The sequence below is a fragment of the Amblyraja radiata genome, chromosome 4, assembly GCF_010909765.2.
Source record: "Amblyraja radiata isolate CabotCenter1 chromosome 4, sAmbRad1.1.pri, whole genome shotgun sequence".
Taxonomy (NCBI): domain Eukaryota; kingdom Metazoa; phylum Chordata; class Chondrichthyes; order Rajiformes; family Rajidae; genus Amblyraja; species Amblyraja radiata.
The window spans coordinates 86,620,486-86,642,483 of NC_045959.1; positions in this window are offsets into that span (position 1 = coordinate 86,620,486).

A 21,998-nucleotide genomic window follows, 5' to 3' on the forward strand; every position below is an offset into this window, starting at 1 on the left:
CTCAGCTTTCCCTGCGTTACTGCCACAGACAACCGTGCCTCCCCCACATCACCACCCGTGTCAGGGGGCAGCACCACTGCAGCCAAAACAGGCTTAGGAGGACATAGCTCCGACCCATCAACCTCCACAGGCTCCTTCCTGTCGAACCAGTCCTTCATCCTAGACTGAGCAGAGGCAAGATTACCCATTGCCAGTTCGCATGCCCTCCTCAGTCTAGAGCTAAAAGTACAGACGTGGTCTAAAATACTACGTTTTGTATCCTGCAACCATTTCTCCTTCAGGACCCTCAACGCACCACGTACAGTATGCGCGAACACCAGGTCAGCAGGACTGAACCCTAAAGACTCCTGCACGACCTCACGCACCGCAAACATAACTAGATGAACCCCCTCATCCCAGTCTTTTTCAAACTCCAGGCAGTAAGTCCTCAACATAGATTTCAAAGTCTGGTGAAACCTCTCGAGAGCTCCCTGGCTCTCAGGATGATACGCACTGGAGTAACAATGCTTAATATCTAACAACTTCATTACCTGACTAAAAACCTTCGACATGAAGTTGGTACCTTGGTCACTCTGCACAACCTTGGGCAAACCGAACAACGAAAAAAACTTAGTGAGAGACTTAACAATTGCAGGGGCAGTAATTCTACGCAAAGGGACCACCTCCGGAAAGCGGGTAGTCGCACACATAATTGTTAATAAAAACTTGTTGCCCCCCCTTGTCCGAGGTAGAGGGCCCACACAATCAACTAGAATCCGCTCAAACGGCTCACCGACCACAGGGATTGGATATAAAGGCGCAGGAACAATCGATTGGTTCGGTTTTCCTGCCACCTGGCAAATGTGACAACACCTGCAGTGCTGTTTCACGTCCTTTTTCAACCCTGGCCAAAAAAAATTCCGTAAGATGCGGTCATACGTCTTATTGACCCCCAAATGTCCACCCAGAGGACCATCATGAGCCAAACAGAGTATCTCGTCCCTATACCGACGAGGCATCACAATCTGATCAACCACGCTCCAATCATCATGCCCAGATATATCCAAGGGAGACCACTTTCGCATCAGTAAGCCATCCCTTAGAAAATACCCCTTTGCTGTGGAATCCATATCCCCCTCAGGCACTGCGCAGTCGCACAGATCAGATAAACCTGGATCACTCTTTTGCTCCTCAACCAGCCGGTCACGTGACAGTGACACCGGCACATTTCCAGACACTATCCCATCTTGAGATGGAGAAACACCCTTCACAACACAGGATCTATCATCCTGATCCCCAAAAATGCTCTCACTCAGGTCCACCACATCCTCAAACTTCGCCTGGCTCTTAGCCATAGCCCTCGTGACAGCACAAGCTGCGAAGACCTTTGGATGCTGCATAGCCAATCTATCAGGACTCTGCACCATCGGAACAGCCGTCACCTCAGGAGTGACTAAAACTCTACCTCCTGCCAAGTCATTCCCCAAAATCACAGAAACTCCCTCAACGGGAAAACACGGCCGTAACCCAACAGTTACCCGGCCTGAAACCAACTCGGACTCGAGACGCACGGTATGCAAAGGCACTACCATGTCATCCATCCCGAATCCTACCACTGGGACACTTGACCCAACCGATGATTCCCCAGAAAACGGCAGTACACCATCCAATATAAAGGACTGAGTAGCACCAGTATCACGCAAGATGGATACTGGAACTCTATCTCCCCCATCCTCTAGAGAAACAAAACCATTCATGATGAACGCAGAATAATTCCTACACTCATCAGACTCAGGCACCTCAGGTACGACAGGTGCCTTCTGTGCACCCACCAAAGCCACAGGCTTTGCATTTTTCTGCTTCAGAACGGGACACGACTTTAACATGTGCCCTCTCCTTCTACAATAGTAGCACACAGGACCTTCATCAGTCCTTACATTTCCGTCAACCTTATCAGCTCGGACCTCCCCCTGTATCAACGTGCTGCATTTTGCAGGCACAGAAACAGCTCTGACACTGCCACCGGCGACACCACGACGATCAACCGGCCGTGCACCAAAACTATAGGATCGCCCAACAAAATCAGATTTATGAGTCAATACATACTCATCTGCCAACACCGCAGCCTTAGACACCTCATTCACCTTCTGCTCATTAAGGTAAGTAGTAACCCTCTCAGGGAGACAGTTCTTAAAGTCTTCCATAATTATCAAGGCCCGCAGTAGCTCAAAATCCTTCACTCCTTGAGAAGCGCACCACCTGTCAAAAAGTGCCTCCTTCTCCCTAGCAAACTCCACATAAGTCTGACTATCAAACTTCCTAAAGCGCCGGAACTTCTGCCGGTACGCCTCTGGAACTAATTCATAAGCCCTAAGTACTGTAGACTTCACACACTCATAGTCCAGACTGCTTTCAACAGATAAAGACGAGTACACCTCCCGTGCTTTACCCACAAAGACACACTGCAATAGCAAGGTCCACACGTCCCTAGGCCACTTCAAGGACAAAGCCACCCGTTCAAACACTGTGAAATACTTGTCCACATCCTCCTCACGAAATGGGGGAACCAGGCGGATGTTCTTGCTCATATCAAACTCCCGTTCCCTAGAAGAAACCCGGGAATTATCAATTTCTTTTTCCCGCAGCTGAAATTCAGCCCTTTTGGTTTCCTCCTCAAGCCGTTTCATTTCAAGAACATGCATGAGCTCTTTCTCTTTTAACAAAGAGGCAATTCTCTGTGACTCAAGCTCCATCTCCTTCAGTTTAATGATGGCCTCCATGTTCTGAACTGGCTGAACAGAAGGTGGGGGACTGTCTGCACCACCAGGCAAAACCCCAGCCTCCACCAACGCAGCCCACAACTCCGATTTAATGGAGTGTTTCTTTGAATGCTTGTCAATAGTAATGGCATAGTTCTCAGCCAGTAAAATCAAATGCTCCTTCGTACATCTATCAAACAACTCCCGACTAGGAGCCTCAACAAATTCTTTCACCTTAAATTCCATTCTAAAGTAGCCCTAAACCACCAGCTAAAACCTGGGCACTAATGCTACCACAAACAGGGAAGAAAAAATTCCCTCTCAACACACAGACTTCCTCAGTCCAGAAGCCTACCAAAAATACCCCCTAAAAACGTCTAGGGTCCTCAAAATCCCGGACGAGCCCCCATTTTGTTACGACTCCCGAATGCAAGTACTTCAGAGCCACGTAACACAAGTCAAAAACCAGGTTCAGGTTCAAAAAACAGTTTTAATAATTCATTTGAACACAAAACTCAAACCTGATATAAACAACCCAGTCAGGGATATGGATAAACCGACAAACAATTTAACAATGCTCCAGCCAACCACACCATGGGCCGTCGAACCGGAGATTCCAAAACTTGCCCAAAGAGATACAACCCTGAAACCAAAATACACGTAAACTCTAAGGTCAGCCCTTATCCGTCCCAATACAATATCTATCAACAAGGAATGGTGAAAATACACAAAGTTCTATGCCATGTGGTCAGGCTGCCTCGGCCCCCACCAACAGACTGCTTCAGTCAGAGTCCACGACGAAGAGAGGGAATTCTGGGAAGCTCTGGTCTTTATACTCCAGATGAGTCACCCGTCACCTGACGCAGCTGGGCCAATCGGGTACAGGAGCCTTTAACCCCTCGATTCCAGACTCACAGCCACGAGGCCTGTACTTGGGATAGAAACAGAGAAGTAAGTACATAGCATTCACCAGGGGGGGGAAAGTGCCTAACAGCCACTAATATGCCTCGTTCACTGTTGATTGAGCCTGGATGCAAGCATTTCAATAGTTAGTGTTCCATTGATCCACAATGTCATTAAATACTTTGTGATCACACATTCATTCTGTGTTGTCATTGATTTTGCTTAATAATACACCAGTGCTAAATGCGGTTTGGTAAAAACTATCGCCGGATACTTTGATTTGATTGTACCCTTGTGATTAACATATACCACCACCAAAGTGTATCACCTTGGACTTGTGCATGCAGTTTATGCATATCCACACATCCTATAATGCAGAGAATGCACCTGGTGTCCATTGGCAGTTGATACCCTGACTGAACACTTGATAACTCATGCTAATCCCATCTGCCTCCGTAACTAGAGATGGTATTAGTAAATTACCCATCTTTGGGCAATAGCATCAGTATGGAAATGACTGAAAATTTACGGATGAGAGGTTTTAGTGGAGCAAAGCTGTCCATCATTGTGACTTTGATAGTTTCAGCTAAAAATAGCAGAGGTCTAATTTTTTGTTCTCAGAGCTGATCCCAGACAAATTAATGGATGATTGTACTCCCAATAATCAATAGTTTCTGTTGGTATCAACTTAATTTAAATTTAACTGGACGGGTGTGAACCAATTTCTCAAATATAGCTATGTTGCTGATAAGGCTAATGCTCAATATCATCCAGATTGGCCATGCCACTTATTTGTTAGCTCTGTGCAGTCGAAGCATTGATAGTAGTGATTTGGAAAATAATCTGGAAACTGGAGTTAGCCAATTTTGCAACGCTACTGAGTGTATCATTGCCTCATCCAGTTAAATTTCAAATATCTTGAACCCTGTGAGCTGAAATGGTCACATGGAAGTTATTCAGAAAAGTCTATACTGCACATGCGGTTGAGGCTGTTGATAATGATCAGTCCACATCCCATTCTTGTGTGCCTGCCTTGAAAGGCAATTCCAACCATACCTGTGTGCAGTATAACCTAATCTTATGTTATCCCAAACCAGTGTAAATATTCAAACCAGTTTGAATTACCAACTTGTATCCGTGACAGGAGACATCATCGATGTGGTTCCATACCATTATCCGTATGGGAGGACTTATGCAGCCCGACCCAGGAGCTACCTCAAACATATGTGCATGATTTTGCACCTGCTCCTGGGAGGTAGAGGAGCTCGAGTACAGGGTTGGCGCATCTTCCAGGAAGGCCGTTCTGGGCTGTGGCCTAAAAATGACCTTTGTCCTGGTTGTACGGCCTTCATGCTTTCACCAGCTTCAGTTCATCGTGGTTTGCTGGTGGGTGCGTAGGGGTGCTGCCGCCGAAGATGTGAGGTCTTGCGTGATGATGTGGCCTTCCTGAACCTGACGGCCACTCGTCGAGCTCCTGCTGCTGGTAGGGTTGTTCCTGCACCCCTTGCACACTTGTGGTATCTTCAGCCAAACCCCTGTCTTCAGAGTCAGCCCAGAAGTGACTCCTAATGCTCCCCTCTGTCGAGGGAGATGCATTATGCAGCGCTCAATAAGGTGCTGCCATGGGCGTCCTAGGACCCCATGGTGACTAGACTCCATATACTGGAGCATGTCACATTGGAGCATCTGCTCCATCAAACGCTCCATGCGGGATATGCGAACACAGTTGCTCCCACCGGCGGTGAGTCTTTACAGCCCGACTCGTCTGAGTCTTCGGCCTGTCTGACTTCTGCTTGGCTTTCCCACCAGTCTGTGGTGTCGATTCCGACTGTGCAGGTGCCAGGTCGGAGACTGCTGTTCAATAGCGATCCAGGTGCAGTCTACCGCTGCTGACTGCCCGCTATTCCGCAGTCCTCCGCAGTCAGTCTGGATGCGGCCCATTGCTGTAACATATTCTCACAAAATAGCACAAAATGACCTTTGAGTAAGGAATTTACCTGCATGTCCTTTTTTAAACCTTCTGCTGCGGGGCAACACTCCTCCCGAGCCTGGTCTCTTGGTCGTAGTTTGTTACAGCTGGGGTTCCCTCTGTGGTCCTTGTAGAAAGGCTTCCATTGCGGGTTATTTCTCCCCCTAGTTTTTTCTCGGCAGTCCCTTATAGCAGGGCTTCTCCGCAATGTTCTCCAGTCAGGGCTTCCCCGCCCCCCGCCCCCCTCCCCCCCCCTCCCCCCCCCGATCTGGGTATCCCCGCAGTAACTGCAGCCGGGATATCCCCGCGGTCCATATAAAAGGGATAGCCGCGATTTACAAAGTCGGGGGGGGGGGGTATCCTGCTTCGGGTGGGGGTATACGAGGCCGCTGGTTTTACTGCCAGCGGCTCAGTAGGCGACTTACCGCCGTCCGCTCCTCGCATCCCGCAGTCTACGGAGCGGGTTCTCCAGGTGCCCCCGGCACCATATGAAGCCGCTGGCTCCACCGCCAGTGGCTCGAAGGCGAATCTACCGCCGCCCGCTCCCCGTGTTCTGCGGCCTCCGGAGCGGTTCTGCAGGTGCCACCGGCACCAATATGAAGCCGCTGGCTCCATCGCCAGCGGCTCGAAAGCGAATCAACCGCCGCCCGCTCCCCATATTTCACGGTCGCTCGAGCGGGTTCTCCACCAATATGAAGCCGCTGGTTCTATCGCCAGCGGCTCAAAGGTGAATTCACCATCGCTCGCTAACCGCATTCCACGGTACTCCGAGCGCCTAGGTCCGTGGGCGGAATTCCCCGTGACCGGGGTTCCCTGAAGTTCGTGACTGGGGTCTCCCCTCCATCTCGACTTCGCCCCAGACTTTTCGCAGGACGTCTAAGTAGAGGTTCCTGCAAGAAGATTTAAACCTGAAAAGTTTTTGAAAATAAACTTACCTCAGGTCTGTTGCTGGCAGGAGAATCACGTCAACCCTGCCAGTCGTAACGCAATGCGATAGACGATATGACACGCATGCGTACTGGCGGGGTCTTCATGTAGTCACTCACGTGACTCCGAAGTAAAATGATAAATAGATGGGTGGAAAAAAGAACAATCAGTATTTCCAAATTAATGGAATAGGATCTCATTAGTCTCCTATTCTTTCAATACTAAATCGTATTGAAGAAATATTTAGGTGGTAGAATTATTTTTATAATATTTGCCCAAAATAAAGCTGTTTATAAAGGGCATCATGTGAAAAGGTATAATATAATTGAGATTCTAAGTGGGCCAGCATTTGTGCTATCCAACCTGAAAAATATCACAAACCCCCTGCTGGACTCCCTGCAGTTTGCATACCGGGCCAATAGATCAGTGGATGATGCAGTCAACCTAGGCCTGTATTTCATCCTCCAGCACCTAGACCGCCAGGAGACCTAAGCAATAATTTTGTTTGTGGACTTTAGCTCTGCATTCAACACCATTGTGCCAGAGCTACAACATTCCAAAGTCTCCCAGTTGACTGTGTCTGAACCCCTCTGTCAGTGAATCTCCAACTTCCTGACAGATAGGAAGCAGCATGCGAGACTGGGAAAGCACATCTCGGACCCGCTGACCCTCAGCATAGGAGCACCGCAAGGCTGCGTACTCTCCCCTCTCATTTTCTCACTACACCATCGACTGCACCTCCACAGACACCTCTGTCAAGCTTCTCAAGTTTGCAAACGACACAACCCTGATTGGACTGATCCAGGATGGGGAGGAATCTGCCTACAGATAGGAAGTGCCACAATTGGCGTCCCGGTGCCATCGCAACAGCCTGGAGTTCAATGCTCTTAAGACAGTGAAATTGATAGTAGACTTTAGGCGAGTTCCCCCTCCCCTCACCCCACTCACAATCAACAACACCCAGATAAATGGCCTCCACTGCCTTCTGAGGCAGAGAATTCCACAGATTCACAATTCTCTGGGTGATATTGGACTTGCAGTATATCTCACTTCAGAATTTAACTTAATTTCTGATCCGGAAGCAATAAATGTTGCTACAACTACAAACATGGCATATTGGTGCAGCATTATAGAGTCACTAGACTAAGTGACAGGACTATAAAACCTTGGATGCCTGACCGTGAGTCAGTCACTCTGGATAATCGCGAGGGAGAGTCCACAACTGTGATTCTAAGCTGTGAATCAACTGAACTATGATTCTGCAATGTACTTGCAATAAATAATGTGTAAAGTAAAGTAAAGTAAAGTAGCCTTTATTGTCATTCAGACCTTTCGGTCTGAACGAAATTTCGTTGTCTTGCAGTCATACATATAATAAAAATGACAAAAACACACAATAAACATAAATTTAACATCCACCACAGTGAATTCACCAGGCACCTCCTCACTGTGATGGAAGGCAAAAATCTTAAAGTCCTTGTCTCTTCCCTCCTTGTTCTCACTCTGCTCCGAGGCGACCTGTGAGCTCCTGACGCTGTCGTCCACGGGGCCTGTGGCCGATCCTCCGAGGTCAGGTCGCCGCTGCCGCCGGAACGCCATAGCTCCGATGTCGGGTCGCCACTGCTGCTGCCGCCGGAACGCCATAGCTCCGTTGTCGGATCGCCGCTGCCGCTGCCGCCGGAATGCCACAGCTCCGTTGTCGGGTCGCTGCTGCTGCCGGAACGCCACAGCTCTGATGTTGCCGCTGGAACGCTGCCCCAGCTCCGAGGCCGCCAACTCCGCCATTAGGCCTCGGCACACCCGGACACAGGGGATTTGACAAGAGAAGTCGCATCCCCCCGAAGGAAGAGACCAAAAACAAGTTTCTCCCGCCCACCCCCCCCCCCCACACCCATACACAACATAATAAAATAAAACCAAAAATTAACTAAAACAGGACAAAAGAACAAACAAAAAAAGAAAAAAACAAACGGACTGCAGGCGAGCCGCAGCTGCTAAGGCAGTGCCGCCATCTTAAAGTCCTTAGCCCTTAATGACAATGCAATGAGTTGTTTGGCAATTTGGTGGCCTGCACTCTGCTTGCAATGCTATGAAATTGAGTTTGGCGGCTGGCGTCTGCCTGAAATGCTATGAAATTGAGTTTGGTGGCCAGCTCTCAACCTGAAATGCAATGAAATAGTAAGATTAAACGAGAACTTACCAGTTTGAAGTTTGATCTGTATTTTATGAGGAGGAACGTTGAGGGAATACGTGAAGAACCCGCTTCCAACGCATGCGTGTCATTCTTCAAAGCAGTGGTGTGAGGTCACAGAAACTATAATGACCTAACATAGTAAGATTATCAAAGAGATACCAGTTTTGATATGATCATAGGAGGGTGGGAGCGGAGGGCACGTATTCCCTCAACGTTCCTCCTCATAAAATACAGATCAAACTTCAAACTGGTAAGTTCTCGTTTAATCTTACTATTTTACTTCGGAGTCACGTGAGTGACTACGTGAAGATTTCAAAGCTCTGTGACCTCATGCCGTGGAACGAGTCCATGCTTCACAACTGCCTTGGGTATCGGGAGAGAGTATCATTAGCAATTTTAGACACACTTATACAAAGACTTGTGTGATATAACGAGAAAATACATTTATTAATTGAAATCATAGCCCTGTAACCCTTCGGGCAAATTATAATATTGAACGTAAAATGCTTTCCGAAAATGATGATGGCTCCAAAACTGGTTTATTATAAAACCTTTGGAAAGTCCTTTCGGATGACCATCCTGTTATTCTGAGGATTTGGTCCGTGGGTACCTCAGAATTTTTGCTGCGGATGTTCTGCAGCCCTGGTGGAATGAGATTTAAAACCATTAGTGTCTATTCCTGCCATCTTTAGGACACATTTGAGCCACCTTGAGATAGTTTGGGTCGTGACCCTTTTGTTGTAGCGATATGACACGCATGCGTTGGAAGCGGGTTCTTCACGTAGTCACTCACGTGACTCCGAAGTAAAATTGAGTTTTGTGGCTAGCGCTCAAACTGAAATGCAATGAAATTGAGTTTGGTGGCCTGCGTTTAACCTGAAATGCTATGAAATTGAGTTTGGTGGCCAGCGCTCTACCTGAAATGCTATTAAATTGAGTTTTGGCCTGCGCTCAACCTGAAATGCAATGAAATTGAGTTTGGTGGCCGGCGCTCTGCCTAAAATGCTATGAAATTGAGTTTGGTGGACGGCGCTCTGCGTGAAATGTTATGAAATTGAGTTTGGTGGCCAGCACTCTGCCGGAAATGCTATGAAATTGAGTTTGGTGACCTGCGCTTTGCATGAAATTGAGTTTGGTGGCCGGCACTCGGCCTGAGATGCTATGAAATTTAGTTTGGTGATCTGTGCTCTGCCTGAAAAGCTATGAAATTGAATTTGGTGCCCTGCACTCTGCTTGAAATGCTATGAAATTGAGTTTGGTGGTCTGCACTCTGCTTGATATGCTATGAAATTGAATTTGATGGCATGCCCTCTGCTCGAAATGCTATGAAATTGAATTTGGTGGCCTGCACTCTGCTTAAAATGCTATGAAATTGAATTTGGTGGCCTGCACTCTGCTTGAAATGCTATGAAATTGAATTTGGTGGCCTGCACTCTGCTTGAAATGGAATTTCAAGGAATTGTCGTGAGTGAACTGCCAGCCCACTAGCCCTGAGTGACTGATCTGCCAGCCCACCAGCCCTGATTGGCTGAGCTGCCAGCCCACCAGCCCTGAGTGACTGATCTGCCAGCCCACCAGCCCTGATTGGCTGAGCTGTCAGCCCACCAGGCCTGAGTGAATGAGCTGCCAGCTCCATTCAGCCCACAATGTCCATACCATCCCTCTGGAAACCAGTCCCTTTGGCCCACAATGAGGAAATATTATATAATAGAATTGCTCAGATAATAACTTTTGTATGAGGAACTTATGTTAAGTTGTAAGAGAAGGGCTTGGAGTTGGGGTTTTCAGAAATACATGTCCCCACAAAGAAATAAAGTACAAATAACACACACACACAGGAGAACAGATGGCTTATCATAACATGGAATTGTTGATCTGAATAGGCATAGCTTTATTTGCTTTGAAGCAGCTATAACGCTGTCAGAAGTTGTATTTGGTTTAGGTTGGTGTTTAGAGTATGGGTTGTTAATGGGGTCTCTTCCCAGAACATAGGCACCATTTGTTCTTTCTTTGTGACACATCTTTGAGCTCTAGTCTGTCGCAAAGAGGGTTTATGGTTGTTTGTGTTGGGTCGTAGACCGCAAGGCTAGGTAATAGTCTGTGATTTGGTTTGTGCTGTTTAAATATATTTATGTTGAGATAAGAAATAAGGCATAGGTGATGGTCATATGATCTTTGTATAAGGGTGATTTCTTATGTTTATAGAAAACTGAGAAAGTAACTCTGATTTGATCTAAGTCAAAAGATTGGGGTCTGCATATATTAATCTTCTATTTGCTGTGTGGAATGCTATTAGTGAGAGTCGTAAAGAGGCCTTACATTCCTTTCGTCCAGAGATAGTAGGGGGAGGTAATTCAGAATGAAACTAGACCCGAGCTTGGTAAGAAGCAATTATAATTTATCAAGTGCGACAAGTATATGGTCTTTGTGTGCTTGGAGTTAGGAATTGTGTAATTAGAAATAACTTAAGTCTTTACCACTTTGTAAGAATGGGGCAAAACTCATATTTAATCTTTGTAGTCCATAAGTAACTGTATTTTAAACTGTGTAAAATTGTAGTGAAACCATTTATGAAATGTATTGTGTCTAAGTAGGATTCTAAACATTAGACCTTGTTTAGATATATAGGAATATCTTTCTTCTTGGTATGGAGAATGTGTTTGTTTGTATGACTTGTATGATCATTGTATTATATGTGTGTATCTTATATTTTGAGGAGTGGTCTCTGATAATTGAGCCTACTGGGGTTTTTCTTTGTTGAAATAAGATAATTCTAAACAAAGTTAAAACACAAAGGAAGCAAGGGTTGTAAAGAGGCCAGAAAATGGAAAATCATGTGACTACACGTGTTGTTAATCACTGGAAAGGACTTAGTTGATTGGTTAATGCAAATAAGCTAATGTATGGTAAACCATAATGATTGGTTAATAGTTTACCACACCTTCTGTACCATAATTGTCTAATACCTATATAATGCATTAAGTTTGTACCAAAGTTACTAGCTCTTTGGATCTGCCCTGGAACGTTCAGCTCGGTGTTGGAAGGTTCAGTGAATAGTCTTGGCGCTGAATAAAGAATCGATTTCAACAGCAGCAATGGTTGGAATCAAGTTTTCTTGAATTAGACTGGCAAAATAACTCAGTTTAACAACAACACCCAAACTAGCACTCCAGACCCCCCCCCCCCCCCCCCCCCCCACTGGCCACCAATATTGGAATTGGTAGAGAGGTGAAATATTGCATTGGGGTCCTCCCGTGTGAACATGGGACCCAACGGGTCCCACTTAGTCTAGTATTATTTTAAAGTAAAGGTTATTTTAACATGAATAAGCCAAATTTAAAAATAAAAAAATGTCATATATCGAATTTAAAAAAAAGATAAAAAAGTGGCAAACTATTATAAATGTTCACACAATGAGCATTAAAGAGGAAATCATAGAAGGGAAACCACTTTTCATCCTGCAATGCACTTACAACATGCAAAATAAATTAAATAAGAGGCAATTTAAAATGTATTCTCCAACACAACTATAGCCACGTTACTGAGAGTTGAAGTATTCTATTGTGGAAGAGAAAAAAGCATTTTATTTGTTTTGCACAATATAACTTTGGCTTAACGTTGACTTTGGGTGTGCAGATATATTATTGGTGCCTACCCTTCAATACAGACTGTTGTGTATTTTTTTTTCAAAACATTGCAAAGTAGCACACTCCATAAACTACTTCCCAATGCAAAGTCATTAATAGGTAATCCAAAAATAAAATAGTATTAATGCAGGTAATATTTTGCCACCTCTGGCTCTTTGTTTCTTATTGTTCAACTGGATAATCCTAGATTTAGAATCAACTACAGAAATTTGCAACCTAACCAAGGCTACATCTGCAGTTTAGTACCAAAGGAACATGCCATTACAGGATAATTCATCATACATAAACTCTTCAGCTGCGAGCAGAATGATTTAGTTCTTTCAGTCGCATTAGCAAGGATGCTGGTTGATATTATGGGCATTTCCTGCTTTTTCTCTCTAGCTGTCGGTATCTGCAACACCTCTGACCTGCATTTTATAATTCTAACAATCTATTTTTTTCCCTCTCTCAATGCACTCGTTAATCTAATAATCTGTTGGCTCTATAAATATTGGGTGAGGGCAAGATTACCTCGAGAATCGCAATCAGATTATCCTTTTATCCTATCCATTTCTACCACCATAGCTACCTTAACATTTGAGTTGTCTGGTATTTTATATTATTATTTTAGTTGTCCAGCATCTGTGGTATACAATTTTTTTTAAATTTAAAAGCATATTATCGGTTTAATTATTAACTACTGTTTCTGGCTTCTTGCTGCTAATCATTAGGCAACAACAATACACATGTGAGACAACTTCAGTTGAACATTTTACAATTATGAGCAACACCACGTAACTGCAATATTTTCTTTCCTCAGACAGCCAAAGGCGTCATATGCATTATTGTATGAGAGATATTATTATATACTTAAAATAGACAATAGACAATAGGTGGAGGAATAGGCCATTCGGCCCTTTGAGCCAGCACTGCCATTCCCCTCATCTCCGAGCACTCCCTCCCCCTCCTCTTCATGTGTGGGAGGGGAGGAGGGGAGGGGGCAGGGAAGTGATGTGTGTGGCAGGGTGGGGGAGGGGGGGGGGGGGGTGGGAGGGGAGGAGGGGTGTGGGGTGAGAAGGAAGTAGCAGTGTATGTGGGTGAGAGGGGGAGGAGGTATGTGGGAGGGGGAAGAGGTATGTGTGGGGGAGGGTGTGTGTGTGGGATGGGGGTGTGTGTGGGCGGGGTGGGGGGGAGTGTGTGTTTGGGGGTTTGGGCGGGGTATTGGTGGGGGGAAGGGGAGTTGTGGGGGGAGAGGGGTGTGTGGGCGGGGCAGGGATGGGGGAATGAGCTTGGAGAAAAGACGGGTAAGAGCCATGGGCGAGAGGGGGTTATCACAGGGGAGAGGGGGAGGAGCCAGCAAGGGGGACCAGAGGGGTAATGGCTGGATTTGGCGGTGCGATGGGGACTCACAGCGGGCGCTGGTCGCTGGTCGCTGGTCGCTGGTCTTTCTCCTCCACCGGGATCAGAGTCTCCTTTTTCCGTTTGGCGACATCGGCGACATCTCCGACTCTGGGCTGGGTTGGGTGTCCGACGCTGGGCTGGGTCTGTGACGCTGGGCTGGGCTGGGTTGGGTCTCCGATGCTGGGCTAGGCTGGTTCTCTGATTCTGGGCTGGGCTGGGTCTCGCTGGCTGGGCTGGGTCTGTGACGCTGGGCTGGGCTGGGCAGGGTCTCCAATGCTGGGCTGGGTCACTGATGCTGGGCTGGGCTGGTTCTCTGACTCTGGGCTGGGCTGGGTCTGTGACGCTGGGCTGGGCTGGGCAGGGTCTCCGATGCTGGGCTGGGTCTGTGACACAGGGCTGGGCTGGTTCTCTGACTCTGGGCTGGGCTGGGTCTCACACGCTGGGCTGGGCTGGGCTGGACAGGGTCTCCTGGGGTGGTTCTCCGACATAGGGTCTCCGACGCTAGGCTGCTTCGGGCTGGGCTGCTTCGGGTCCGGGCTGCTTCATGTCCCTCCGAAAATTGTGTCCGGTTGGAAACCTCTACCGGCCATCCTCAGCTCCAGTAAAGACGTGATGGTGCAGGAAGGGGCGGACTGTCCTGGTGAGTGACAGGGGAAGAGACTAATCTGCGCAGCGCTGAACGGCAGGAGAAGAGATCGATCTGCGCACACGCATTTTTAAAGATTTTATAAACCTTGCTAACTTTTACGACATTCAACCGATCGGAACGAAACTTGGTGCAATCGCAGCATAGGGGAACGATGAGTGAGCTGGTGAAAAATCGTAGCGCTATCGCGAACCGTTTGTGCGCAAATAGAAAGACCGCACAAACCGGAAGAGAACAAGATCAGTTTTAGGTATGTATGGATACAGACAGACAGACAGACAGACAGACAGACAGACAGACAGACAGACAGACAGACAGACAGACAGACAGACAGACAGACAGACAGACAGACAGACAGTTAGATAGAGTATACAGCACAGTGGCACAGCGGTAGACTTGCTGCCTTACAGCGCCAGAAACGAGGGTTCAATCGTAACTACAGGTGCTTGTCTGTACGGAGTTTGTTCGTTCTCTCCGTGATCTGCGTGGGTTTTCTCCGGGATCTCTGGTTTCCTCCACACTCCAAAGATGTACAGGTTTATAGGTTAATAGCTTGGTATAATTGTAAACATTGTTCTGTGTAGGATAGTGTTAGTCGGCTGGTCGGTGTGGACTCGGTGTGGACAGGCCTGTTCCCGCGCTGTATCTCTAATCTAAAAACTAACCTAAACTAAAGCATGGAAATAGGCCTTTGGCCCAACTTGTCCATGAGAACTAACATGCCCACTTTTGCTGGCCCACTCTGCCCATATTTAACCCGTATCGCTCTAAACCTTTCCTATCCAGGTACCTGTCCAAATGTCCTTTAAATGTTGTTTTATACCAGCCGCAACCACCTCCTCTGGCAGCTCATACCATATACCCACCACCTTCTGTGTACAAAGTTGCTCCTCAGGCTCTTATTAAATTTGTTCCCTCTGATCTTAAATCTAGATATGATACCTTACATATGATAGTAGCGTTTAAGAGGCTTTTAGGTAGGCACATGGAAGTGCAGGAAATGGACGGGTATGGATCATGTGCAAGTATATAAGATTGGTTTAACTTGGCATCATTTTTAGTACAAATGAGGAGTATAATAGAAGAAAGGGATCCAGGAGTACAGGAACTTAATTATCTGGAAGTGAACAGTGCTGAAGAAGGCTATGACCATGCTGGCCTTCATCAATTAGGTCATTGAGTACAGATTTGGCAACATTATGTTACAGTTAGACAAAAAGCTGGAGAAACTCAGCGGGTGAAGCAGCATCTATGGACAAAAGGAATAGGCGACGTTTTGGGTTGAGACCCTTCTTCAGACTGATGTCGGGTGAGGGGCGGGAAAAATAAAAGAAGAGGCGGAGACAGTAGACTTGTGGGAGAGCTGGGAAGGGGGAGGGGAAAGAGGGAGAAAGCAAGGACTATCTGATATTTGGAGAAGTCAATGTTCATACCGCTGGGGTGTAAACTACCCAAGCGAAATATGAGGTGCTGTTCCTCCAATTTGCGCTGGGCCTCACTCTGGCAATGGAGAAGGCACAGGACAAAAAGGTCGCATTTGGAATGGGAGGGGGAGTTGAAACGGTGAGCCACCGGGAGATCAGGTTAGTTAGTGCGAACTGAGCGGAGGTGTTGGGCGAAGCGATCACCAAGCCTGCGCTTGGTCTTGCCGATGTAGAGTAGTTGACACCTGGAACAGCGGATGCAGCAGATGAGTTTGGAGGAGGTGCAGGTGAACCTCTGCCTCACCGGGAAAGATGGCTTGGGTCCTGGATGAGTCGAGGGGGGGAGATAATGCGACAAGTGTGGCATTTCCTGCGGTTGCAAGGAAAAGTACCCTGGGAGGGGGTGGTTTGGGTGGGAAGGCACAAATTGACCAGGGAGGCAATACGGAAAGCAGAAAGGGGAGGAGATGGTAAGATGTGGCCAGTGGTGGGATCCCGTTGGAGGTGGCGAAAAAGTCGGAGGATTATATGTTGTATGCAACGGCTGATAGGGTGGAAGGTGAGGACAAGGGGGACTATAGTGGCAGCTTTTTAAAGCATCCCAAAGTTCAACCTTCGTTAAACCACTAATATTTCGGAGACCATTCGTAAAGTAATCTCACGGATGTCACGACACTCCTGAGATAGCAATGATGAATCTTCCTGACATTGTTCGTTGATTAATAGCTTCTTTATTGTAGAAATACAGAACAATGAAATAACTCTTAACTTCTGTTCTTAATCATCGTCCCAATCATGCTCGTGGTCATGATGATAATGTGTAATAGACATGGTAGAAAACTGCATCATCTCATGGCTCCGACATCAAAACAGAAACTAATCTATCTGAGCGTCTGCACGAAACTCTGCTGGCTAAAAACACACCCAGACTATGTAAATAACTCCACCCACAGGCAGATAACAATTAAAGGCAACTAGACATGTGGCTATAATAAATTTACTTAAGCTAAATGGCTCCTACTTACTGGCCCCTAATTGTACTGAGTACATAACGAGGCAATTACTAATAGACATTAAAAAAAGAGCTATAAAAGCTTAACACATATCAAAAAACAAAAATAACATGCAATATATATCAGCATTCAGACTTTTTTTTACAATAGGTGCAGGAGTAGGCCATTCAGCCCTTTGAGCCTGCACCGCCATTCAATGTGATCATGGCTGTTCATCCCCAATCAGTACCCTGTTCCTGGTTCTCCCCATATCCCCTGAATCCGCTATCTTTAAGAGCCCTATCTAGCTCTCTCTTGAAAGTATCCAGAGAATCAGTCTCCACCGCCCACTGAGGTAGAAAATTCCACACTCATAACTCTCTATGTGAAAAATTCCTTAGTGATTCTTCACATCTTCATTTTTGCCTTCCAGTAGCAGACATATCTTGGTTATCGGTCTCACCAAGACATTATTCTTAGTCTGAAGTTGTACTGTACGCACCAAACCTTTAACATCCGCCATGATTTATAGTATCTTTCCCATCAACCAAGAACCTTGTGCTGCAGTAGAATCAACCACCAAAACAATATCACCTGTAATAAAATGTCTTCTTACTCTCAACCATCGTTATCGTTCTTGGATTAGAGGCAAATATTCTTGTGTCCATATTTTCCAAAAAAGATCTGCCATACATTGTACTTATGTCCATCTGCATCTAATACACAAATCTTCTTTCACAAAGAGCCCAGGTGGTACAATTGGATTGGTCATCGACAGAAGAATAGTAAGATTAAACGAGAACTTACCAGTTTGAAGTTTAATCTGTATTTTATGAGGAGTTACGATGAGGGATTACGTGAAGAAGCCCGCCAAGACGCATGCGTGTCATTCTTCAAAGCAGCGGTGTGAAATCACAGATAACTGTAATGACTAAACATAGTAAGATTAGAGAAGAGATATCAGTTAAGTATATGATCAAGGGTGGGAGCGGAGGGCACGTAATCCCTCATCGTAACTCCTCATAAAATACAGATCAAACTTCAAACTGGTAAATTCTCGTTTAATCTTACTATTTTACTTCGGAGTCATGTGAGTGACTACGTGAAGATTTTAAAGCTCTGTGATTTCATGCCGTGGAAACGAGTCCATGCATCACGTCTGCCTTGATGACTGTAGGAGGAATTGTGTTAACATAATTTGGACATGAATTCGACATTGAAATCATAAAATTTATTAGCACAAATTTATAACCTCTTTTTATGGGTTTAAATTAATTTACAGAACTTAAAATTGTTTCTGCAAACGTTCCAGGTTTCATTACTGGTTTATTGTAAAATAATTGGAATGTTTTTTCCCCCAGACCATCCTGCTGCCTTGAGGATTTGGTCCATTGGTACATCCAACTGTATCGCTGCCGATGTAGCTGCAGCCCTGGTGGAATGAGATTTTAAAATATTAGTATCCACCCCAGCCTGTGTTAGCACCTGTTTCAGCCATCTTGAGATGGTCTGGACCGTCACACTTTTGTGTGGTTGCTTGTGGCTGACCAAAAAGTGCCTTCTCATTGCCTCTTAGGATTTTCGTTTTCTCCATGTATAACGACAGGTGTCTTACTATACACAGACGGTCATCTGTTGGGTATGACCTAAATTGTATATTGAGGCCTGCTGATCCCTGTCTGTTCTGCTTACTAACTCATAGATATGAAACGTAATATTTTCTGTTGAGGAAGTCATGTTGTCCAGTCTTAGTTTATGCAGTGACTGTACCCTCTGTGCCGTGACCAATGCCATTAGCATGACTGTTTTTAATGTCAGTCTGTGTAGGGACAGAGCTGTTGCTGGAGACCAATTCCTGAGCATCTTCAGGACAATACTTACATCCCATATTTGGGAGTACCTGGTTCTTGGGGGATTAGTTTAAAAAATTCCCCTCATAAGTTTTGTTACCAGTGGGTGAGTCCCAACAGAGTAACGCTCTGTCCCCTGCCATAGGTAAGTCGATAGGGCACTTCTGGCGCAGTTGATGGCACTGTAACTGAGCCCCTCATCATAGTGGAGGCCTGCCAGATATTCCAGAACAGACGGGATGTTCATGTCTCTGTAGGTGATGTTGTTTTTATGGCCGTGCATCGCCCACTTCCTGATATAGACCAGATACTGTTTTTTGGTTGACTGTCTTTGGGCCGCCGAGATCATGTTCACTGTTCGGTCCATCAGTCCCAGTTGTAGTAGAGGTGTTTTTAAAACTCTACAAATTAATAAGTTCAAATGTTTATGGCATGGGTGGCTATCCCTTGTTACGGGATGTAGCAATAAATCTGGTCTATGTGGGATGGTGATACATGGTTCTAATACCATGTTTAATACCACTGGGAACCATGGTTGTAGGCCAATCGGGTACTACCAAAATACCAGACGCAGAGTCTTGTTGTATTTTCCCTAATACCCGACTGATGAGGCAGAAAGGAGGGAATGCGTAAATAAACAATTTCCCCCCAATGCAGCGAAAATGCATCTGTTGCCGCTGCCCCAGGGTCTGGTTCCAATGAAACATAATTTGATAACTGGTGGTTAAGTCTGGATGCGAATAGATCGATATTTTGCTGTAATATCAGCAAATACTTTTTTATTCAACATCCATTCGGTGTTTTCATTAAATTTGCGTGACCTGGTGTCTGCCACTAAATTTAGTCTTCCTGGTAGGTAAGTGGCTGATATCCAAATATCTCTCTGGATACACCATTGTCAAATTGTATTAGCCAGATTGTCACATGATGTCGATTTGTTTCCACCCATGTGGTTAATGTATGCTACCACGGTGGTATTGTCTATCTGTAGTCTAACATGCTGGTGATATGACCCAGTAGAATATGACTTTAGGCCATGGAATGCACCCAACATTTCCAGGTAGTTTATGCCCAGTGTGAGTAATAATGATGCCTCCTGAGCAGTCCATCTACCTCCACAGCTGGTGATGGTATTGGTGGCTCCCCACCCAAGTGCACTGGCATCAGTTGGTAGTACCATGGAAGGGTTACTGACAATGATTGGATTGGAACAAAGCCAGATGTTATCTATCCACCATTTTAGTTCCATTTTAGCTTGATTGGTAGTTTCATAGGTCTGTCAAAGTGACCTGCATTAATTTAGAATGCTTGTATTTTTGCTCTATGTAAGTTTTGGTAATGTAGAGGTCCAAATTGTGTGGCTGGAAAGGCAGCCACCATTTTGCCAATTACTTTTGCTACCAATCTGATGGATGGTTTGCTGATGTCAATGAGGTTATTGCAAGCCTATTTTAAATCTCTAGCCTTTCCCTTAGGCAGAGTCACCGACATGTGAACTGAGTCAATGGTGAACCCCAAATAGTCCATAGTAGTGGAAGGCGTTAGTTTAGATTTAACTGGATGGATAATAAATCCCAGTTTTTCAAATAACTGTTTTGTGGCTGTTACAGTTTGTTTGGCCAATTCCAAAGTTTTGCCCACAATGAGTATGTCATCTAAATATGCCATGACCATGTGTTTACGTTTCCGTAGAAACGCTAGGGCTGGTTTCAAAATTTTGTGAACAGCCTAAGGCGGATGATAAACATTTGGCAGTGCTTTATATTGCCACAGTTGTCCCATCCAGTTGAATTTTAAGTAACATCTGTGGTCACCTTGTATAGGCACTGAATAGTAAGCATCTTTTAAATCGATGCTGGCCATGAAGTAACCCTTGGAAATTAATTGTTTAGCAGTAACAAAGGTTTCCATTTTGTCAGATCTATGATGATGCGATAACCACTATCTTTTTTGTTTTTGGTAAATATATTGGACACGAATTCTAATGGTTCGTGTTGAGTTTTCTCAATTACACCTTTTACGTAAAGCCGCTCCAGTTCAGCTTGCGCTTTTGTTTTTTCTTTATCAGAAAACACGAACATTCGGTTCGGTATATGTTGAACTGGAAGGCTGTACTTGTGTATAAACTCTATTGTATATCCCTGGATACTACTTAAGATGTAAGTATCGGTTGTTAACATGCTCCATGCATTCAGAAAAGAGTGTAATCTCCCCCCAACCTCCATGCTCCCTGTATTTTGTAGGGAACCAGACCCACCTACCTCCATAGTTACCAGTGGCAGGTTTTGTAGGTTCTTCGCTGCTGTTGTTGCGCTGGTGTCTGGATTTTCGATTTGGTTGGCGTTGGAGGTCCCCGCATCTTCCAAGAAGGCCGGCCTGGGCCATGGCCTAAAAAAGACTCATGTTTTGAGTACCGGCCTTCGAGCTTTCACCAGTTCTGCTGGTGGGTGCGTAGGGGTGCTGTCTTTGGCTGTAGTGGGTTTTTGTTGGAGTCCCTTTTATTAGTCCAGTAGGTTCTCTCATTCCTGCACCCCTTGCACACTTGTCTTTCCTTCTGCGGACCCCTCTTCCAGGTCAGCCCAGAACTGACCCGCAGTGCTCCTCTCTGATGAGGTAGAAGCACTGTGCAGCCCTTCAAGAGGTACTGCTGTGGGCTTATCATAGGGCCCACAGTGACCCGACTCCATCTCCTGGAGTCTGTCACGTTGGAGCAAATGCTCCACACACCGCTTCATCCGGCTCCAGCGTTCTCGGTCGCTGGCCGCCCGCGGTTGTTCAAAGTCGGACTCCTCTGAGTCCATGACCTTGTTTGTTTTTGTGTCTAGCCTTTCCGCCCGGCCGCGTGGATCTGGCCGGTGCGGAGGCGACATCGGGCACAGCTGATCCCACTTTCGGTGATCCGAGTGCCGCTGGCTGCTGCTGGCTGCCCGCTGCTCCGCAGTCCTCCCTCACCAGCTTTGTCCTTACTGCCCTGCCGCGGAGTGGATCTGGCCGGTGCGGAGGCGACATCGGGCACAGCTGATCCCATTATAGGTGATTATAGGATGACAGATGGCACAATGGGCTAAGTGTTCGGCTGACAACCTGAAGGTGGCCGGTTCGAATCCTGCTTGGAGTGTGTACTGTCGTTGTGTCCTTGGGCAAGACACTTCACCTACCTTTGCCTGGGACTAGAGATGGAAATTAGCTACTGATTGGCTACAATCTCGCATATTTTACATGCAAATGTTCAATAATATGCACTGTCCCTATATACAAATTATTATTAATTTTTTTTTAAAATTCAAGTGCCACTGGCCACTGCTAGCCCACCAGCTTTGTCGCAGCC